Source organism: Hyperoodon ampullatus (assembly GCF_949752795.1).
Source record: "Hyperoodon ampullatus genome assembly, chromosome: 5".
In the NCBI taxonomy this organism is placed as follows: Eukaryota; Metazoa; Chordata; class Mammalia; order Artiodactyla; family Ziphiidae; genus Hyperoodon; species Hyperoodon ampullatus.
Window position 1 is genome coordinate 122,140,686 of NC_136918.1, and position 16,838 is coordinate 122,157,523.

The window sequence follows — 16,838 nt, forward strand, 5'->3', positions numbered from 1 at the left end:
CCATTTACTTTTTTTTCTCTTCCTGGCTCATCTATTAGAAAATTTGAAAACTTCATAGTTATTCCTCCAGGTAGTTTCATTTTAAAATTTCTTTTCAAATATTGTCCATTGTTTTTCTTTTCTTTTCTTTTCTTTTCTTTTTTTTTTTTTTTCTTTCCCTCCCTTTACTTTACATGGTGAGGAATTCCCTAGCATTCTTCTTCCAGACTTTCAACTAGATATTTTACTGTACAACCCTAACTTCTAAAAATGCTGTTCTGGTCTCTGACTATCATTTCCCAGAGTAGACTGGTTTTATTTTATGGGTGTTACCTTTCATAAATCTGTCTAAAATACTAATTAGAACTATCTAGGTTTTATCTGTTCCCTGGATGACTTTAGGTTTCTCTAAAACCAGTTATCTTTCATGTTACTGAATTTCCTCATATGCATAAATTAAACATTTTTTTCTTTCCATATTTAAAAACCAAACCAAACCATGGCTTGTTTATTCTAAGGGCTTGATTGGATTGCTCTTACACTGTGAAATTCTGTTACTCATTTGACCTCTCCCCTGAATGTACAGCTTGACTTCTGCCTCTGTGAGACACGTTGATTGACTGGTTTCACTTAAAGCTGTGTGGCCTGGACACACAGATTCATGCTCCCTCCACCTCCCAGCATGAGTTTCCCAAATAAACATGGTTTAACTCTAAAGTACCTATACTCACTTAGGAATTCAATCATGCCCAAGTTCTTTAGAAAGTAAATACCTGCTTTAATCTGCAGGCCAAAATTTTTGATGCCACTCCTTGTTATTAGTAGGAAATTTAACCAGCCCATTCCCACTTGCTAGATTGACTGACTCCAAGATTGGAGTGTTTCTAGGGTTCAACAGGGAACAAATAATTCCACTTCCATTGACTTCTCCAATTTCTGCTTCCTGTTGTGGCCAATTACTCTCTGGTGTAGAAACAGGAAATCAACTATCTTAGATCTTTCAGAAGTGAGTCAAAGTCCCTGGTTCATTGTTGTTCCACTTCTCACAAAAGTCTAAGATCTGCATTTGATTTGTTTTGTGTACTTTGGATTTTAAGGAGGGAAAGAATAAAATGCATGTCCTAATGTTTTTTATATCAAGATGTACATACTATTTTAAATCTCTGGAGATCTTCAATAATGACACAGGAATAATAAGAGCATTTTTCAATATTACAACGTAAATGCAATAAATGGCAGTGGAAGCAGATGCACCAAATTGTCTTTGAAACACAGTGACATAAAATTCTCTTGGGAAGGAAATTTATTTATCCAGTGGGAAATCTTGTCAAAAATATTTATACTCTTTAACTAGGTAAAATATAAAGTTTGTTAAATCTTTAGAGGAGATGGGAATTAAATGCCAAGTTGTTTATTTGGTTCAAGAGATTCCATAATTTACTTGAAGTAGATATGAGTCTTCTAAGTTTTCAGAGCTTAAAGCTCTCAAATAAATCACATGTACCTAGTGGGTGATATATACATTGCTATGAAAAGCCTTAAATCAATCACATGTACCAAGTGAGTGATAGTATACTTTGTTATAAAAAGAACAAAGTTTGATAAGCTACAGAGTCTAAAATAAATGAGGTTAGATTGAAGTGTTCTTCTGAATAGCTGTGTGAACTTAAATCACTTACTTAAACTCTTTAAATTTCTGTTTCTTCATCTAAAAAGAGAAGAACAAACTATATTCCTTGAAGGATTTTTGAAAGGAGAAAGAATGTTTTATATATATAGTTGATATTTTATACATAACAGCTACTCAGTAATGTTGAAAACACTAGCAGTGACAAAGAAGGTACTGAAAATACTAATCAGAATCATCTAAAGTTTATCTGTTCCCTGGATGAACTCGAATTTCTCCAAGATCAGCTATTTATTTTGGTATTTATGTAATACATATTAATGTTATATAACTTCTAAAATCAATCTAATTTGATAAAATAAGGTTAATCTACATAAAAGTATTGGGACATTGACAAAAATACATAAAGATATGCAGAAAATTATCTTTTTAAATGAAGACAAAACCAGTTTTTTGATAACACACACAGTTATTTTAAAGAAAAGACCAAGAAGGAAATCTCACAAGAAATCTTAAATAAGGGCAGTTATTATTTAAATGATTTTATCAAAGTAAAACATCTTGATCTGGGACTATTTAACACATCAAGTACTTTATGGAGTTGTTTATATTTTATCATTTCCTCCTTACAACATTCTATCACACTTGCTTATTTCAAATGTGTACATAATGAAACTGAGGATTGAGGAGATGAAGTATCAATAACTTGCCTATCAGTTTATAGCTCATTAATTGTGAAACCAGAAGTTTACATCAGTGTTAAAACTGAATTATGTCCCCTCAAAATTCATGTTTCAAAGTTTTAACCTCCAGTATCTCAGAATGTAACTATATTTGGAGACAGGGTCTTGAAAGAGGTAATTAAGTTAAAATGAGGTCATTAGAATAGGCCCTAATCCTTATTAGAAGAAGAAATTAGGACCCAGACACAGACAGAGAGAAAACCATACAAAGACAATGGCAAAAGACAACCATCTACAAACCACAGAAAGAGTTCTCAGAATAAGCACATCATCAACATCTTGATCTTCGACTTCTAGCCTCCAGAATTGTGAGAAAATAAATTTCTATTGTTTAAGCCACCTAGTCTGTGGTACTTTGTTATGGCAGCCCTAGCAAACTAATATACCTAGGTTGGACCAGGTGCTCATAAGGTCACAACCTGCTCATAGGCAAAGCTTATGGAAACTTATAAGGACTTTGTATAAAAATACAGGTAACTTGCAGATTGTAAATCAATTTGGTATTCTACACACAAAGCTATTAATTATGTGTTACAAATAAATATAAATAGATAATGTGATGGTTAATTTTTTGTGTCCACTTGACAGGGTTAAGGGATGCTCAGAAAGCTGATAAAAGGGTATTTCTGGTTTGTGAGGGTATTTCAGGATGAAGTATGCTCCAGAACTTTCCTTTATTCTCCTCAACCCTCTTTATTCATTCTTGTTCTTTTGTATATAATTCTATTTGCTCCTCCTACTTCATCAATTTTTCTTCATAATTAGGACTCTATGATTGATTTCCTTTCCTAGCCAGTTCCTGTCTCATAACAGAGCAAAATAATACAGCAAAATTAGTGATAGATAATTTTATTGTTGTACTTAAATGCTAATTGAAAAAAACAAAAGAAAATATTAACTTCTATCCCACTAGCTAGAGGAGCTACTTTACTATATTTTCTTTGTCCTTTAATTATACTTCTTCTCATCTATGTCTCTATTTGTTTTCATATGTTAGTAGCAGGGAAAAAAATGTTGATATATTCTTCATTGTTTCTCTTCCTTCTCCTTTTGTTTATTATAGCAGTTTGTTCATTGAATTGATTGATCAACAGAAATTGTCTTTTGAACAAAAGGCCCAGGTCCCAGAGTAAGAAGTCAGAACAGATTGATAGAGTAAGAGTCTGAGAAAGGGAGAAAAGGGGAAGTGTATCCTAATAGCAGAGATGATCCACACCCTTCCTTTAAGCATGTATATGGAGAAGGCAGAGAAATTCACGAAGAATAAACACACTATCTGGGTTTCACAAAAAAACAGAGCCTGATGCAGACAGCCTATTTGCTAACAATTATTTGACAGGGTGCACTGCTAGGGAAATAAGAATAAGGGGTAAAGAGAGTGAGCTAGGGAGGGAGGGAGAGCAAACACAAAGTGATGCATCGCCAAGCTGGTGACAGCTTAACATCAAAACACAACTGGTTCCTGTGACACTTGGGGGCATCTCCCAAGTTGCTGCTTGGAACTACTGCATTTCAAAACTGTTCATTGCTAGTGAAAAAGAGTGACGGAAGATTGAGCAATTAATCTGCCATTTCTTTATTGCCTTTTATCTCATTGTACTTATGGTGTGTAACTCTGTGGGCCCCCACAATCACGCAGTTCTGGTGAGTGTTTTCTATCCCTTTTAAGCAGCCACTGAGGAAAAGTAGAACAATCACAGCCCTTGCTTATTGGTCTCTCCTTATCAGTGGATGCAAAGGTGGGTGGAGTTGTTCTTGGGCAGTGGTGGAGGCAGTTGCCATGGCACCCTGATCTTTAAGACTGTGAGTACAAGGTGAGGTATCAATAGAACAGTTCCAGAAAAGAATGAAGGCAAATGACCAAAGACCAGAAATACAGTGTAATTTAGAAGAGAACTAAGAAGATCTGAAGTCAATCTTTCTACTAGCCTGGCAATATAAGCCTTTGGGTGAGGAATTAGTTACTTGTGTTTCTAGTTTTTGAATTTCCTACCTGCTATAGAGAAGAGTCTTATCTGGGATTGTGCAAAACAAACTGACAATCAAGAACTGATGATAGATGTGATAAATTCATGCCCATACATATTTACAGTGCTCATAATTTTGTTGCATAGTTGATATTGAGACATGAAATGGACTCTCAGAAATCACAACTCAGCAACATCAGGGGACCTCGATGAGACAGAATTTCAAAGTACTACAGAACTTGGAGGGTGGTAGAGGAAATAAAGAGAAGGTCAGTGTAGTTTTTTGTTTGAGGGAAGTTTTCTTTTAATTTTTTATTTATTTATTTAATTTATTTATTTTTGGCTGCATTGGATCCTCGTTGCTGCATGCAGGCTTTCTCTAGTTGCAACGAGCGGGGGCTACTCTTCATTGGGGTACACGCACTTCTCATTGCGGTGACTTCTCTTGTTGTGGAGCACAGGCTCTAGGTGTGCGGGCTTCAGTAGTTGTGGCTCACGGGCTCTAGAGCGCAGGCTCAGTGGCTGTGGTGCATGGGCTTAGTTGCTCCGTGGCATGTGGGACCTTCCTGGACCAGGGCTCATATCCGTGTCCCCTGCATTGGCAGGTGGATTCTTAACAACTGTGCCACCAGGGAAACCCAGGGGGAAGTTTTTTGATGAAATTTATTTCCCTGACTTTCCAGAATACCTGGGGAAAAAAGTTATGTCTGAAATTTTCCTTAAGGACCCTGCTTTGAATTCTAAATTTCTAAAATATATAAATAAAAGAACAAATAATCACAAAGAAAATAAATCTCAGAGTTAAAAAACAACGTATAACCTGATAAAAGACAACCTCACTCCTTGATCCTTTCCTACATCTAAAGTTGGAGAAAGTTACAGAAGAGTTTGTCTCTCAAACAAGAGAATAGTTAGAGGCCACATCAGCATAGTCAGGATATTTGTAGATATTAGGGTCTGGGTACATCATTCCTCAGCCATACTTCAACTCTATCCCCATGCACCACCCTCCACTCTGCCTCTGGACTGTGTAAGTCTTCCAAGATATGTGGCACATATGTAAGATATGACCTGAGAGGAATCCATAACAAGAACTGAGGTCAAAATTAATATCTTACTATAGAAGATAGAATTTAGAAATGGAAATAAAATGGAATTAAAGAGAAATTAGAATTTTGCGCATCTGAGTTTGTCAACTGGCATTCTTTCTCTCTTCCTCCTTCTCTCTCGGTCTCTGTCTCTATATATATACATATATAAATATTCAAGTATACAAACTGAGAATATTGACAATACATCACAAAATATAAATTAAGACATATTTTATTTTTTAAACTTTGCTTTGTTTAGTAAACTTTTACCAATATTATTAATTATATGAAAATACCTTTAAGTACTATATTAAGATATATAAATGTGCCATGTTGTACTTCTTTGTACTTCTGTTGGTGAATATCTTGTTATATAATCTCTGAGACAACTCTGATTACTCCCCAAAGAAGCATTTCTAAAAGTACTATTACTTGTACAATTTTTAAGTACTCTTGGGGTATTGGAAAACTTCCCTCCAGGAAATTCACTCCAATTTACAATTGCTCTAGCAGTGCTTTAGAGGTCTTGTTTTACTGCAATTCCTTACTATTGTGAGTTTTGTTTTGTTTTGTTTTGTTTTTTTGTTTAATTCTAGTTCATCCCTTTTACTTTCTGATTTTCAAATGTACTTCATGGCATAAAAGAAGGAATTAATTTGGTCTAGCAGTATCACAATAAACTATGTTGATTTGGAGCTCAGACTTTGTGGTCAGTTCAGAAGACTACACTTCTTAATTTATTGCTCATTGGCTTGGTGACCTTGGATAAGTTACCTATCATCTTTCAACCTCAGTTTCCTCATCTATAAAAATGGAAATAACAAAAATATACACTTCCTAGTGTTGCGTGATTTGGACAACATGATATATCCAAAATTAATTAGCATCTACTGGCACATTATATATGCTAAATAGAGATTAACAGAATTAGAGGAAGCACAGTTGACACTTCTGCCAAAGAGAAACTTGCATTTCAATCTGAATGTCACATTCTAACAACAACAACAACACACACACACACACACACACACACAAATTTTTACTGGTATTGATGTGCCAAACCCAAATACGAAAAAATCTGTTTTAAAATGACATGTAAAATCTATAATAGTCATGTTAGTGAACTTCGTCATAAGAAGTGAGTGGTTTGGATGCTTCAGTTCCATCATATTAAGGAAGAAATCCCCTACTATGTATGACATTATAGAATCTTCTCTGAAGCTATGAGTATATTATATGATCTCGTAGATTTTGGTTGTTGTTATTTCCTCATACTTGTAGCCTGTTAACTGAGACAGTGAGTAGACTTTTAAAACATTCTAAGGCTTTCAAAATATATTTTGTAAATACAGGTTTGAAAACTGTCTCCATTAGGCTGCTCTTGATGAAAGCAGTATAAACGTTCAACAATTAATGAATATAAGAATGTCCTCCCTTAAACCATAGGCAGGTAGGTATAATCCACTTAAGAAGCTGTCCAGAGGTGAGCTGTCCTGCTGCTGTTCCCGTGACTCAGCAGTGTCAGCAAGGACTCGGGCCTTTCATCCAGCTCCTCTGACATCCTTAGAGACTTGCCTCTCCTCATTGTAAGAGATCTGCTATAATATCAGACTTTGGGAACTCATTGAACAGTAGGCAAAGCAAGAAGGGAAGCGAAGGAAATTACAGTGTTCTCCCCTTTAAGTGTCTCTTTTCCCAGGGAGAGTCCTGTTTTTCCATAATTCCCCCTAGTACCCTTTCTCTTGCATTCCCTTGCCAGTACTGGATCCCACATCAACCTTTAGACTAATTAAGGAATATGAATTTACCATAACGGGTTTAAAGCAATCACAGTCCACACCCTGGGGATGTCCACATTGCTGCTTGAACAGAGCTGAGCCACATAAGAAAGGGAAAAAGGGCACAACGGTTGAGTAAATGTCTCTGTTGTATCTGCAGCATTTTAATTTATGAATGTAACTGAGTGACAACACAGACGTATCACTGAGGTGCCATTGAAAGAAGAATGAATTACATTTGCCAAGAATGTCACATGCAGAAGCACCAGTTTTAGTCAGAAGACAGAAGGAAGGAGGGGAAAACATGGCCCAGAGCATTTATTGTATTTTCCCAGGGAAAGGCACAGCAGGGCAGGCGGATGTTGTAGTAGTGCTCATTTGAATAATGTTGCTGGGCTTTCAGCTACAGGAGTGGTCTCTAGTCGTCTGGTACATGGCCCTGGGTTGATTTAGGGCAGGTGAAATCTTGGCTAGGTGGATGAGAGTTAGACAAAGGAGGTGGCTGGGGGCATGGATTGGGGGTTGGTTGGTTTGCAGATGAAAGGCATGTTCCAGGCAAGTTGGTATTAAGAGTTAGCTAGCCCTGGGAGGAGCAGTCTCTCCCAGGCCAGGTAAGTCCCTAAGATGTCAAAGCATCATAATGTGAAGGAATTTTTTTTTAAATGAGTAAACAGCCAAACATCTCTCACTAAAATAATTGTTAATAATTTAAATGTATCCAACACGTAGGCTAATCATATGTGCTTGCTTATTTAATTCCCAGAAGGCACTATGATAAGAACCTCATTTTTATTTTGACACTCAAGTTAAGTAACAAGTTCAAAATTACACAGTTAATGATTGGTGGAGCTTGAATTTCAATTCATTCTGACTCCTGAGCTCAGGTTCTTAATTAGGACTCTGTTCATTATTTTCTAAGAGCTCAACTTGAAATACACACACTTCTAAAATAACAGAGGAAAGATGGTTAAACAACAAAGTAAAAAAAAATTCAGTGATAGTTTACCAAAAAACAACTCTTGGTCTTTTAAAAAATTTTTTGCCCTGAAAACTTAACTCTGAAGAAATGTCTAAGGAGACACAACCAACATAGTTAACGGAAAGTCGACTGAACCACTAGAAATTAAGTGATTATTTCTTGGCCCCAATCTGGATGTAAAATCAGCTTTTAAAATATGTCAAATGATAAATTTTTACTGTAGACAATATAAACTTTCTATTTTACACTACAGTGAGATGTATGAAGATTTTTAAATTACAGAAAAGTATCACAACCACTGGCTGTTAATCGTTGTGGTTCTCCCCTGCTCCAGTGCAGCATACAATGTCCTTTGCAGCAATATCACAACCAGATCAAGACGCACAGCAGAAGCCTCAGGGGTTGAGATTTTCTGCTTTTGAAACAGAACGTGGCATATTTTTTTCTAACAATGAAGCAGCTGATCCAGGGCATAGAAGCAGACTTTGCTCAGATTTTCTTTTTTATACTCCCTGTGTGTATTACCTTTGAAACTTACCTGGAGTCATGAATGCTCTGTGCTGTAGTGGAAAAAAACAGGATAGTTCAAGTCACATTAAACTGCATTTGGGTACGTGCTCCATTTTTGACCCAGAGTCATTTGGATTGGTTATTCAATATATCTGAGCCTCTGTTTCCACAGATGTCAAGTGCATGTGTATTGGGGGTGGGTAGGAAGAAAAAATCAGAAGCATTAAAGAGTTAACCTATATGAACTAAGCAGCACATAATAGTGACTCCATAAACGATTAGCTTCCTGCTGGAATCTTCTCCAGCAGATTACGGCATGCTTCCAAGCCTCACATGCTATACCCTTGTTGCCCATTCTCTAAATTAACAAAGTGATATCTAATATTCTCATGAGTCTTTTTCTTCTCCCCTCCTCCTCTATCTTTCATTGTTTTCTTTTTTTTTTTTTTTTTTTTTTTTTTTTTTTGTGGTACGCGGGCCTCTCACTGTCGTGGCCTCTCCCGCTGCGGAGCACAGGCTCCGGATGCGCAGGCTCAGCGGCCATGGCTCACGGGCCCAGCCGCTCCGCGGCATATGGGATCCTCCCAGACCGGGGCACGAACCCGTATCCCCTGCATCGGCAGGCGGACTCTCAACCACTGCGCCACCAGGGAGGCCCTCTTTCATTGTTTTCTATTTGACTACCTCTCCAACTTATTTATACGATTTAAAGCCTTCACTACTCCCTGGAAACTTCTAAAAAAATAAACAGAGAAATTGGATCTTCATGATTATTATTTCCTGAAGGAAACCTCTCAGTGTCAGAGAGTTTTAGAAATTTATAGCTCACATCAAGGGCAAGCTCTGCCCAAATTGTCAATTTCTTCTCTTACCACCATCCCTTCTCTTCCCTGCTTCTTTTCCCTTTTTATTCCTGCTGATATAACCTCTTGGCATCAAGACTGCTGGACTAATAATGATGACCTCAAAGTATCTATATTCTCTATTGATAATATAAAGGTCATCTTGAAAACTTGGTTTTCTAAAAAGTTGTTTTAATTGTGCATTTAATAATAGCAAGCCAACTCCATTTGATATATTGTGATTAATTCTGAAAATAAATATTAATTTACAATAGATATGTGCAACTTATGTTGATTTCAGTAATTTAACCCAGGGCATATGCATGGAACTATAGACTGTGTGTGTATAGGAAGAGAGTGAGAGAGAGGTAGTTTTATCTCCTATAAAGATTCTTATATAGTGTTCATGATTAATTAAAGTATATTGGATGACAACAATTTTTCGGACGTATTTTCCATTTCACATGCAAGTAAAGAATTATGATGGTTGGTGCTTTATCCTGAATAATTGTTCAGAACTTCCAAATAATTCATTATTAAATTATGATATTCATAGAGACCAGTATACAAATTAAAAGTGTATAGCTAGATGTATATTTAGAAATTGAATACACCTGCATAATACACACGCTGATCAAGAAAAAAGCTTGACCAATGCATCTGACAATGATCAATTAAACATATTGTGATTCATTATAGGGAACTGACCTTTCCCAATTGTGTGAACTGGTTAAACAGTCTCTGTAATGCTCTTGTCTTTAGGTCTGATGCCTGCGGCTTGAAGTCCACAGGGCAAGTGGTCAGGAAGGGAAGATGGATATGAAGTGGATGAGAGCTATGGCAGGCTGGAAGCCACAAAAGTGCACAGGGATCTTTGTCAATCCTCAGTCTCTCCAACCTTCACACTGTGAATGACTTGCAGGGGAAGCTGACCAGCTTCTTCCTGGAAGCCAGCTCAGGAAGTGGGGAAGCTAAGGAGGAGTAGCAGGGAAGGGGGAGCAATTGCAGGTCCAACAGTCAGGCGAGCCAAGAGATAAGCAATAATATGTGTGAGATGTAAAGCCAAGAAATAAGCAATAATATGTGTGAGATATAAACATGCCTGATTGAATTTTTGAGAGTTAAAAAAAAAAAAAAAAGACTGCTCCTTTACTTCTGACTCCTCGTATCTTTTGTGGTCCACTATACTAGAAACACAGAAAAAAGGGAATTCTGAGAAACAGCTCAGTCCAGCTCAAGTGACATTTCATAAAGCCACCAGGACAAGTATCTCCAAAGCACCCCTTGGCATCCTTCTATTTTCTACCTCACCCAAAGCTAACCACTAGACTAATTTCTAATGTCATAAATTAATTGCCCATTCTTGGAGTTTATATAAATGGAAGTATGCAGTATAAATTCTTTTGCAACTAGTTTCTTTTACTCAGTGTTATGTTTCTTAGATTCATATATGTCATTGTCTTCAGTTGCTGATATTTCATTCTCATTGCTGTATAGAACTGCATTGTGTGAATATGCTACGTTTGATTTGTTCTTTCTACTATTGATGGACATTTGGATGAGCTCCACTTTGGGCCTATTTTGAATAATGGCTCTATTAACATGTTTTTTAGTAAGCATGTATATGCATTTCTGTGGAGTTAATATCTAGGAAAGGAAATGCTGGATCATATGGCATGCATATACACAGCTTTAGGAGATACTGCTAAATAATTTCCAAAAATAATGTACAGATTCAAATCAGGGTCCCAATCACTCCATAACTTTGCCAAGATTTAGTGGTATCTGTCTTCTTATTCTTAGTCATTTTTGTGGTTGTGTAATGGTAGTAAATACTTGCAGTTTTAATTTCTATTTCAATAATGATTATACTGGATATATTTTCATATTTTATTCGCTATTTTGATATTCTCTTTTCTGATGTACTTGTTCAAATATTTTGTCTCTTGTGGGAGAGATATCTTGGTCTATCTTTTCTTATGGATTTGTAGTCTTTTCTGTTAGTGATATGATTCATTTGTTGAATATTTACATGTGTATATGTACATATATATGTATAGATGACACATATCATCTACCACTCTGGGTTGCCTACTTGTCCTTTTAATAAACATGAATGACTTTTTGATTTAATTAACAAGAAACTCTAAGTGAAATATGAGATTAAACACTTAGACCATAATTAATAGGAAAGTAGTTAAAAATCCTCTAATCAGATATTTTAAAGAAATCTAGATAGACACATTTGAATTTATATGTACAATAAATTAATATAGCTTGTATCATTATAATATATTTTATAAACAATCATTCAGATTATTTTTAAACGTGTCTAATATTAAGGTTAAATGATTGTGTTAATATTCACAGTAAAAGTAGAGCCTTAAATCATGCAGAAGAAAGTAGTAACACTTTTAATGAAAACTATTAGGTAACTTTATAAAAATTACGGTTTTGAGTGGAGCATAATTATAAAATAGTGTCACATGGTATTAAAATAAAAAATCAATTATGAAATTAGCCTTTTACAATATAAATAAAGCTACTCTAGGTTATTGATAGGGAAAACCAAAGTAACATTTCAATCTGCTTCCATTTCTCAAGCTTTTACTTCTTTTCTTGCTCATGAATTTCACAGTCCTATTCTCCTTCTTTCCTCATCCCTTCATCACCCTTTCTCTTATTTAGGTAAAACTATCTCGGGATTTCTCCTGGCCTAAAGGACAATCCATTATTTAAAGAAGCTTCATCAGGCACTTAGTATAAATCTCTATTAGCTTTAACACAACACCTGGCAATTAGCCCAGGGCAGTTCCTTCCAATTCGGTTCCTGTGAATACCTAGTGACTTAACTTCAGTATTCTGAGAGCACCAGGGATCTTTCCCATTCCAATAGAATAAAACTGACAGCTCATAAAAGCCATCTTTTGCTCTTTTTAGTTATTTTCTATTTAAAGATGATCTCCCTGATCTAACTGCCATTCCTTTGCATTCTAATCTAGTATTTGAGGACAGGAATAAGAATGTAGATTGATTCTTGTGACTGCTTTGCTATTGGTTGAGTGTTTCAAACATGCTTTAAGCATGAACCTAATGTATTTCTTCAAAAACTTAATTCCTCTTTATTGTAGTTTATTAGACTAGGAGAATGCTTTAGAAAAAAATTACTTTTCTAAAATAAAACAATAATACTAAAGTATCCTACTCATATTGAAACCAGTGGAGAAATGATACCAAAATTGTCCTCTTGGAGAAGACCAGATCCATCAACAAAACTCATCTATCAATGTTTCCATTTGCCTAATTAGAAAAACCCAAAGTGACTTGAATAACAAAAGTTATTATAAAGAGTTCAATTTCATGAATTCAACAATCTATCCAACTTATGAATGGCCTAGTAGAGTCATTGATGATTTAGCCAACACATACATTGCTGGCAGGTTTGGAAACCACATATGTTCATAACTTGGGTACATTGTTTTCACCCCAAAGTATTGCTTGTCCAATAAAATTGTCAAATGATATGTGACTCTTCAGTACCACCCTGTCCAAACCTGTTGATTCTACTGAAGTTCCCTGCCATGTAGAGCCAGTGCATGCACACTCCCATTTGTCATAGTCAAAAGAGTAAAGCACTCTCTAATGTACTGTGTAGGTGAGAGAGATCTGCTTCCCACAATACCTAGGTAACTGTATCAACGCCAGAGCACCTTTATTCTCAGTTACACCTCCATCTATTCAGCATCACCCATCCTGTGAGATTTAAAAGTAATAAATAAGATTATTACTCATGAGTGAATATTAATCATGATAGCTCCAACTCACTACATGTCATTTAAGTCATAAAGGGGTTCTGTTTCACAGCTATTCTCTAGATTATCCAGATTCAGTCTTTAGGCAGAACATAAAATCAGCAAGAATTTAATTTCCCTTCTCCAGGCAAAATAGGTCAGGTGGACTCTCCTGGCATCAGCTGTTTATTGGTGCTATATCTTAGAGAAATACCTGAGTACTGTTATTTTTTTCTAGATACTCTTGTGGGTAAAGGGCTACTACTTCTTTCCCTGGTATCATGATCCTGTTGTGCATCTTCTTTCCATTTTCTATCATCTTCCTTCCATTTTACATTTTAATTATTTTATTCCATATTTTTTCTTCCACCAGTGGGGCACCTGGTTCATATACATTCAGTAGGCAGTAACATCGCTCAAACCAAGACTTTTTCCTTTGTCCATTTACCAGTGTGATGTAACAGAATTTGATAGTAAAAATTACAAGAGTATTTCTGACACTTGGCAATGGCGCCAATTCACAATTAGCCTTACTTTAGTAATATAGGGTAAGGTTAGATCCACTTCCAAGGTTTTACTTGGAATACATGCAGTCAAACTCAGCGGTGTAGTTATCACGTCATATAAAGTGATGCCCTGGCTACCAGCACAAGAAAGTAAAACTCTTGCCCTGTAATAATCAGATAGGAGAAAATTTTAAAAATTGTGAGATAAGATATGGATATGTGTTTTATCATCTCCTACGTCATCGCTCCCACCTTCCAGTTTTAGTAAAAGCTCTAGTAGAATTTCCTTTAAAGCACCCCTCATATACAACTTGGGATATATTGATGTTTTCAGGCATCCACTTAAGCCCTTTTCTCTTCCATTTTAAGTAACAGATATTTTATTTGCATATATTTTTTAAAGTCTTTATTGAATTTGTTACAATATCGCTTCTGTTTTATGTTTTGGTTTTATTGGCCCTGAGGCATGCGGGGTCTTACCTCCCTGATGAGGGATCAAACCCACACCCCCTGCATTGGAAGGCAAAGTCTTAACCACTGGACCACCAGGGAAGTGCCCCAAATGGAGTGTTTTTTTGTTTGTTTGTTTGTTTTGTTTTGTTTTGTGGTACGCGGGCCTCTCACTGTTGTGGCCTCTCCCATTGCGGAGCACAGTCTCCGGACGCGCAGGCTCAGCGGCCATGGCCCACAGGCCCAGCCGCTCCGCGGCATGTGTGATCCTCCCGGACCAGGGCATGAACCCGTGTCCTCTGCATCGGCAGGTGGACTCTCAACCACTGCGCCACCAGGTCAGCCCTATTTGCATATTTTTAACAGATCATCATTCCATTTCTGATAAAGAATGTGACATGCCCTTATATGATGCTTTATGCCCAATTTTCTTGTTGGCGGCAAAAAAAAAAAAGGAACTGTCAAGATATAAGTAAAGACATTTTCAGAGATACAAAACTGAAAGAAGTCTTCTCTAGTAAACTAACATAAGAACTTCTTTAACAAAGTCCTATAGGTTTCAAAAAAGATATCAGATAGAAACCCAGGAATAAACACCAGAAAGAGTAAATGAGTTATTAAAAGTAAATGATCTATGTTCTTTATCAATGGTTTTCACAAAAAGATGAGAATAATTTTGTCTCCCTCCTCCTAGAGGACATTTATCAATGCCTAGAAACGTTTTTTATTGTCATGGCTGGGCCAGAGAAGGTGGAAATTATTGGTACCTAGTAGGTAAAGACCAGATATGATGCTAACCACCCTACAATGTACAGGATAGCCCTTCCCCCCAACAAAGAATCATCTAGCCCAAAATGCCAATAGTTCTGAAGTTGAGAAACCCTGATCTATCTATTTATCATCTATCTATCTATCTATCATCTATAACTATCTATATCTATCTATGTATCTATCTATCTTAATGTTTATTTATCTATAGTGTGTATATATGTAAAGCTCTTTAAAACTATTAGTGGTTAAAATCAAATAAGTGTTCTTTTATAGATTTTTTGGAACTAAAATATGTAAAAATAAGAACACAAAGGGTAGAAAGACAATAATCAGTGAGGGTTTGTCATAAAATTCTTAAAACAGTCATGAAGTGATAGAATTCTCTTGAACACAGACCAAACAAGTTACAGAGGTATACTGAAATCCTTAAAAAGAACGTGAAGAGGGCTAAGTTAAAAACCATTGGAAGAGATAAAATAAAAAAAATAAACAATGTTTGATTCAACTTAAAAAGGCAGGAGAGAAGTAATGAATAAACAAAGAGCAAATCAAAGAGCAAATGGGACATATAGAAATCAAATAACAAGAAGTGAACTAAAAAAAAAAAAAAAGAAGTGAACTTAAATCCAAACATATCAATAACTACATTGAATGTAAATAAACTAAAAACCCCCAATAAAGGCAAACTTGACAGATTTCATAAGACAGTAAGTCTGTATGCATTATTTACAAAAAAAAAAATTCACAATTGACTCCTAAAGACACAAACAGATTGGGAGTAAAAGCAGAAAAAATATTTACATGCAAAAACTGTATGTAAGAATACTAATATTCTAATGGTGTGGTCATTAGAATATTAGAGAAAATATATCTCAAGGCAAGAAAAGTATTCAAGATTAAAAAAGGACATTTCATGATGTCAACTGATCATCAAGAAAATACAAAAATAGTATATGTGTATGCACTCATTAACAAAGGTTCCAAATACATAAAGCAAAATTGGCAGATTCTAATACTCCCTCTCTAAAATGAACTGATAAATGAAAACAAAGTAGGTAAGGATATGGAAGATGTGAATGGCTCTATCAATCAACTTGACTTAATGAATATATATATATCAAAGACTGCACCCAATGAAACAAGAAAACTAATCCTTCTGAAGTGGGAGACCACTTAGAAGACATGGTACATGTCAAGGAGTGTTTTTCCTGTTTTTCTCTAAGAGTTTTATAGTGTCTGGTCTTACATTTAGGACTTTAATCCATTTGGAGTTTATTTTTGTGTATGGCATTAGGTAGTGTTCTAATTTCATTCTTTTACATGTAGCTGTCCAGTTTTCCCAGCACCACTTAATGAAGAGGCTGTCTTTTCTCCATTGTATGTTCTTGCCTCCTTTGTCATAAATTAGGTGACCATATGTGCATGGATATATCTCTGGGCTTTCTATACTGTACCATTGATCTATATTTTTGTTTCTGTGCCAGTACTACACTATCCTGATTACTGTAGCTTTGTGGTATAGTTTGAAGTCAGGGAGCCTGATTCCTCCAGCCCTGTTTTTCTTTCTCAAGATTGCTTTTGCTATTTGGGGTCTTTTGTGTTTCCATACAAATTGTAAAATTTTTTGTTCTAATTCTGTGAAGAATGCCATTGGTAGTTTGATAGGGATTGCATTGAATCTGTAGGTTGCTTTGGGTAGTGTAGTCATTTTCACAATATTGTTTCTTCCATTCCAAGAACTTGATGTATTTCTCTATCTGTTTATGTCATCTTTGATTACTTTCATCAGTGTTTTATAGTTTTC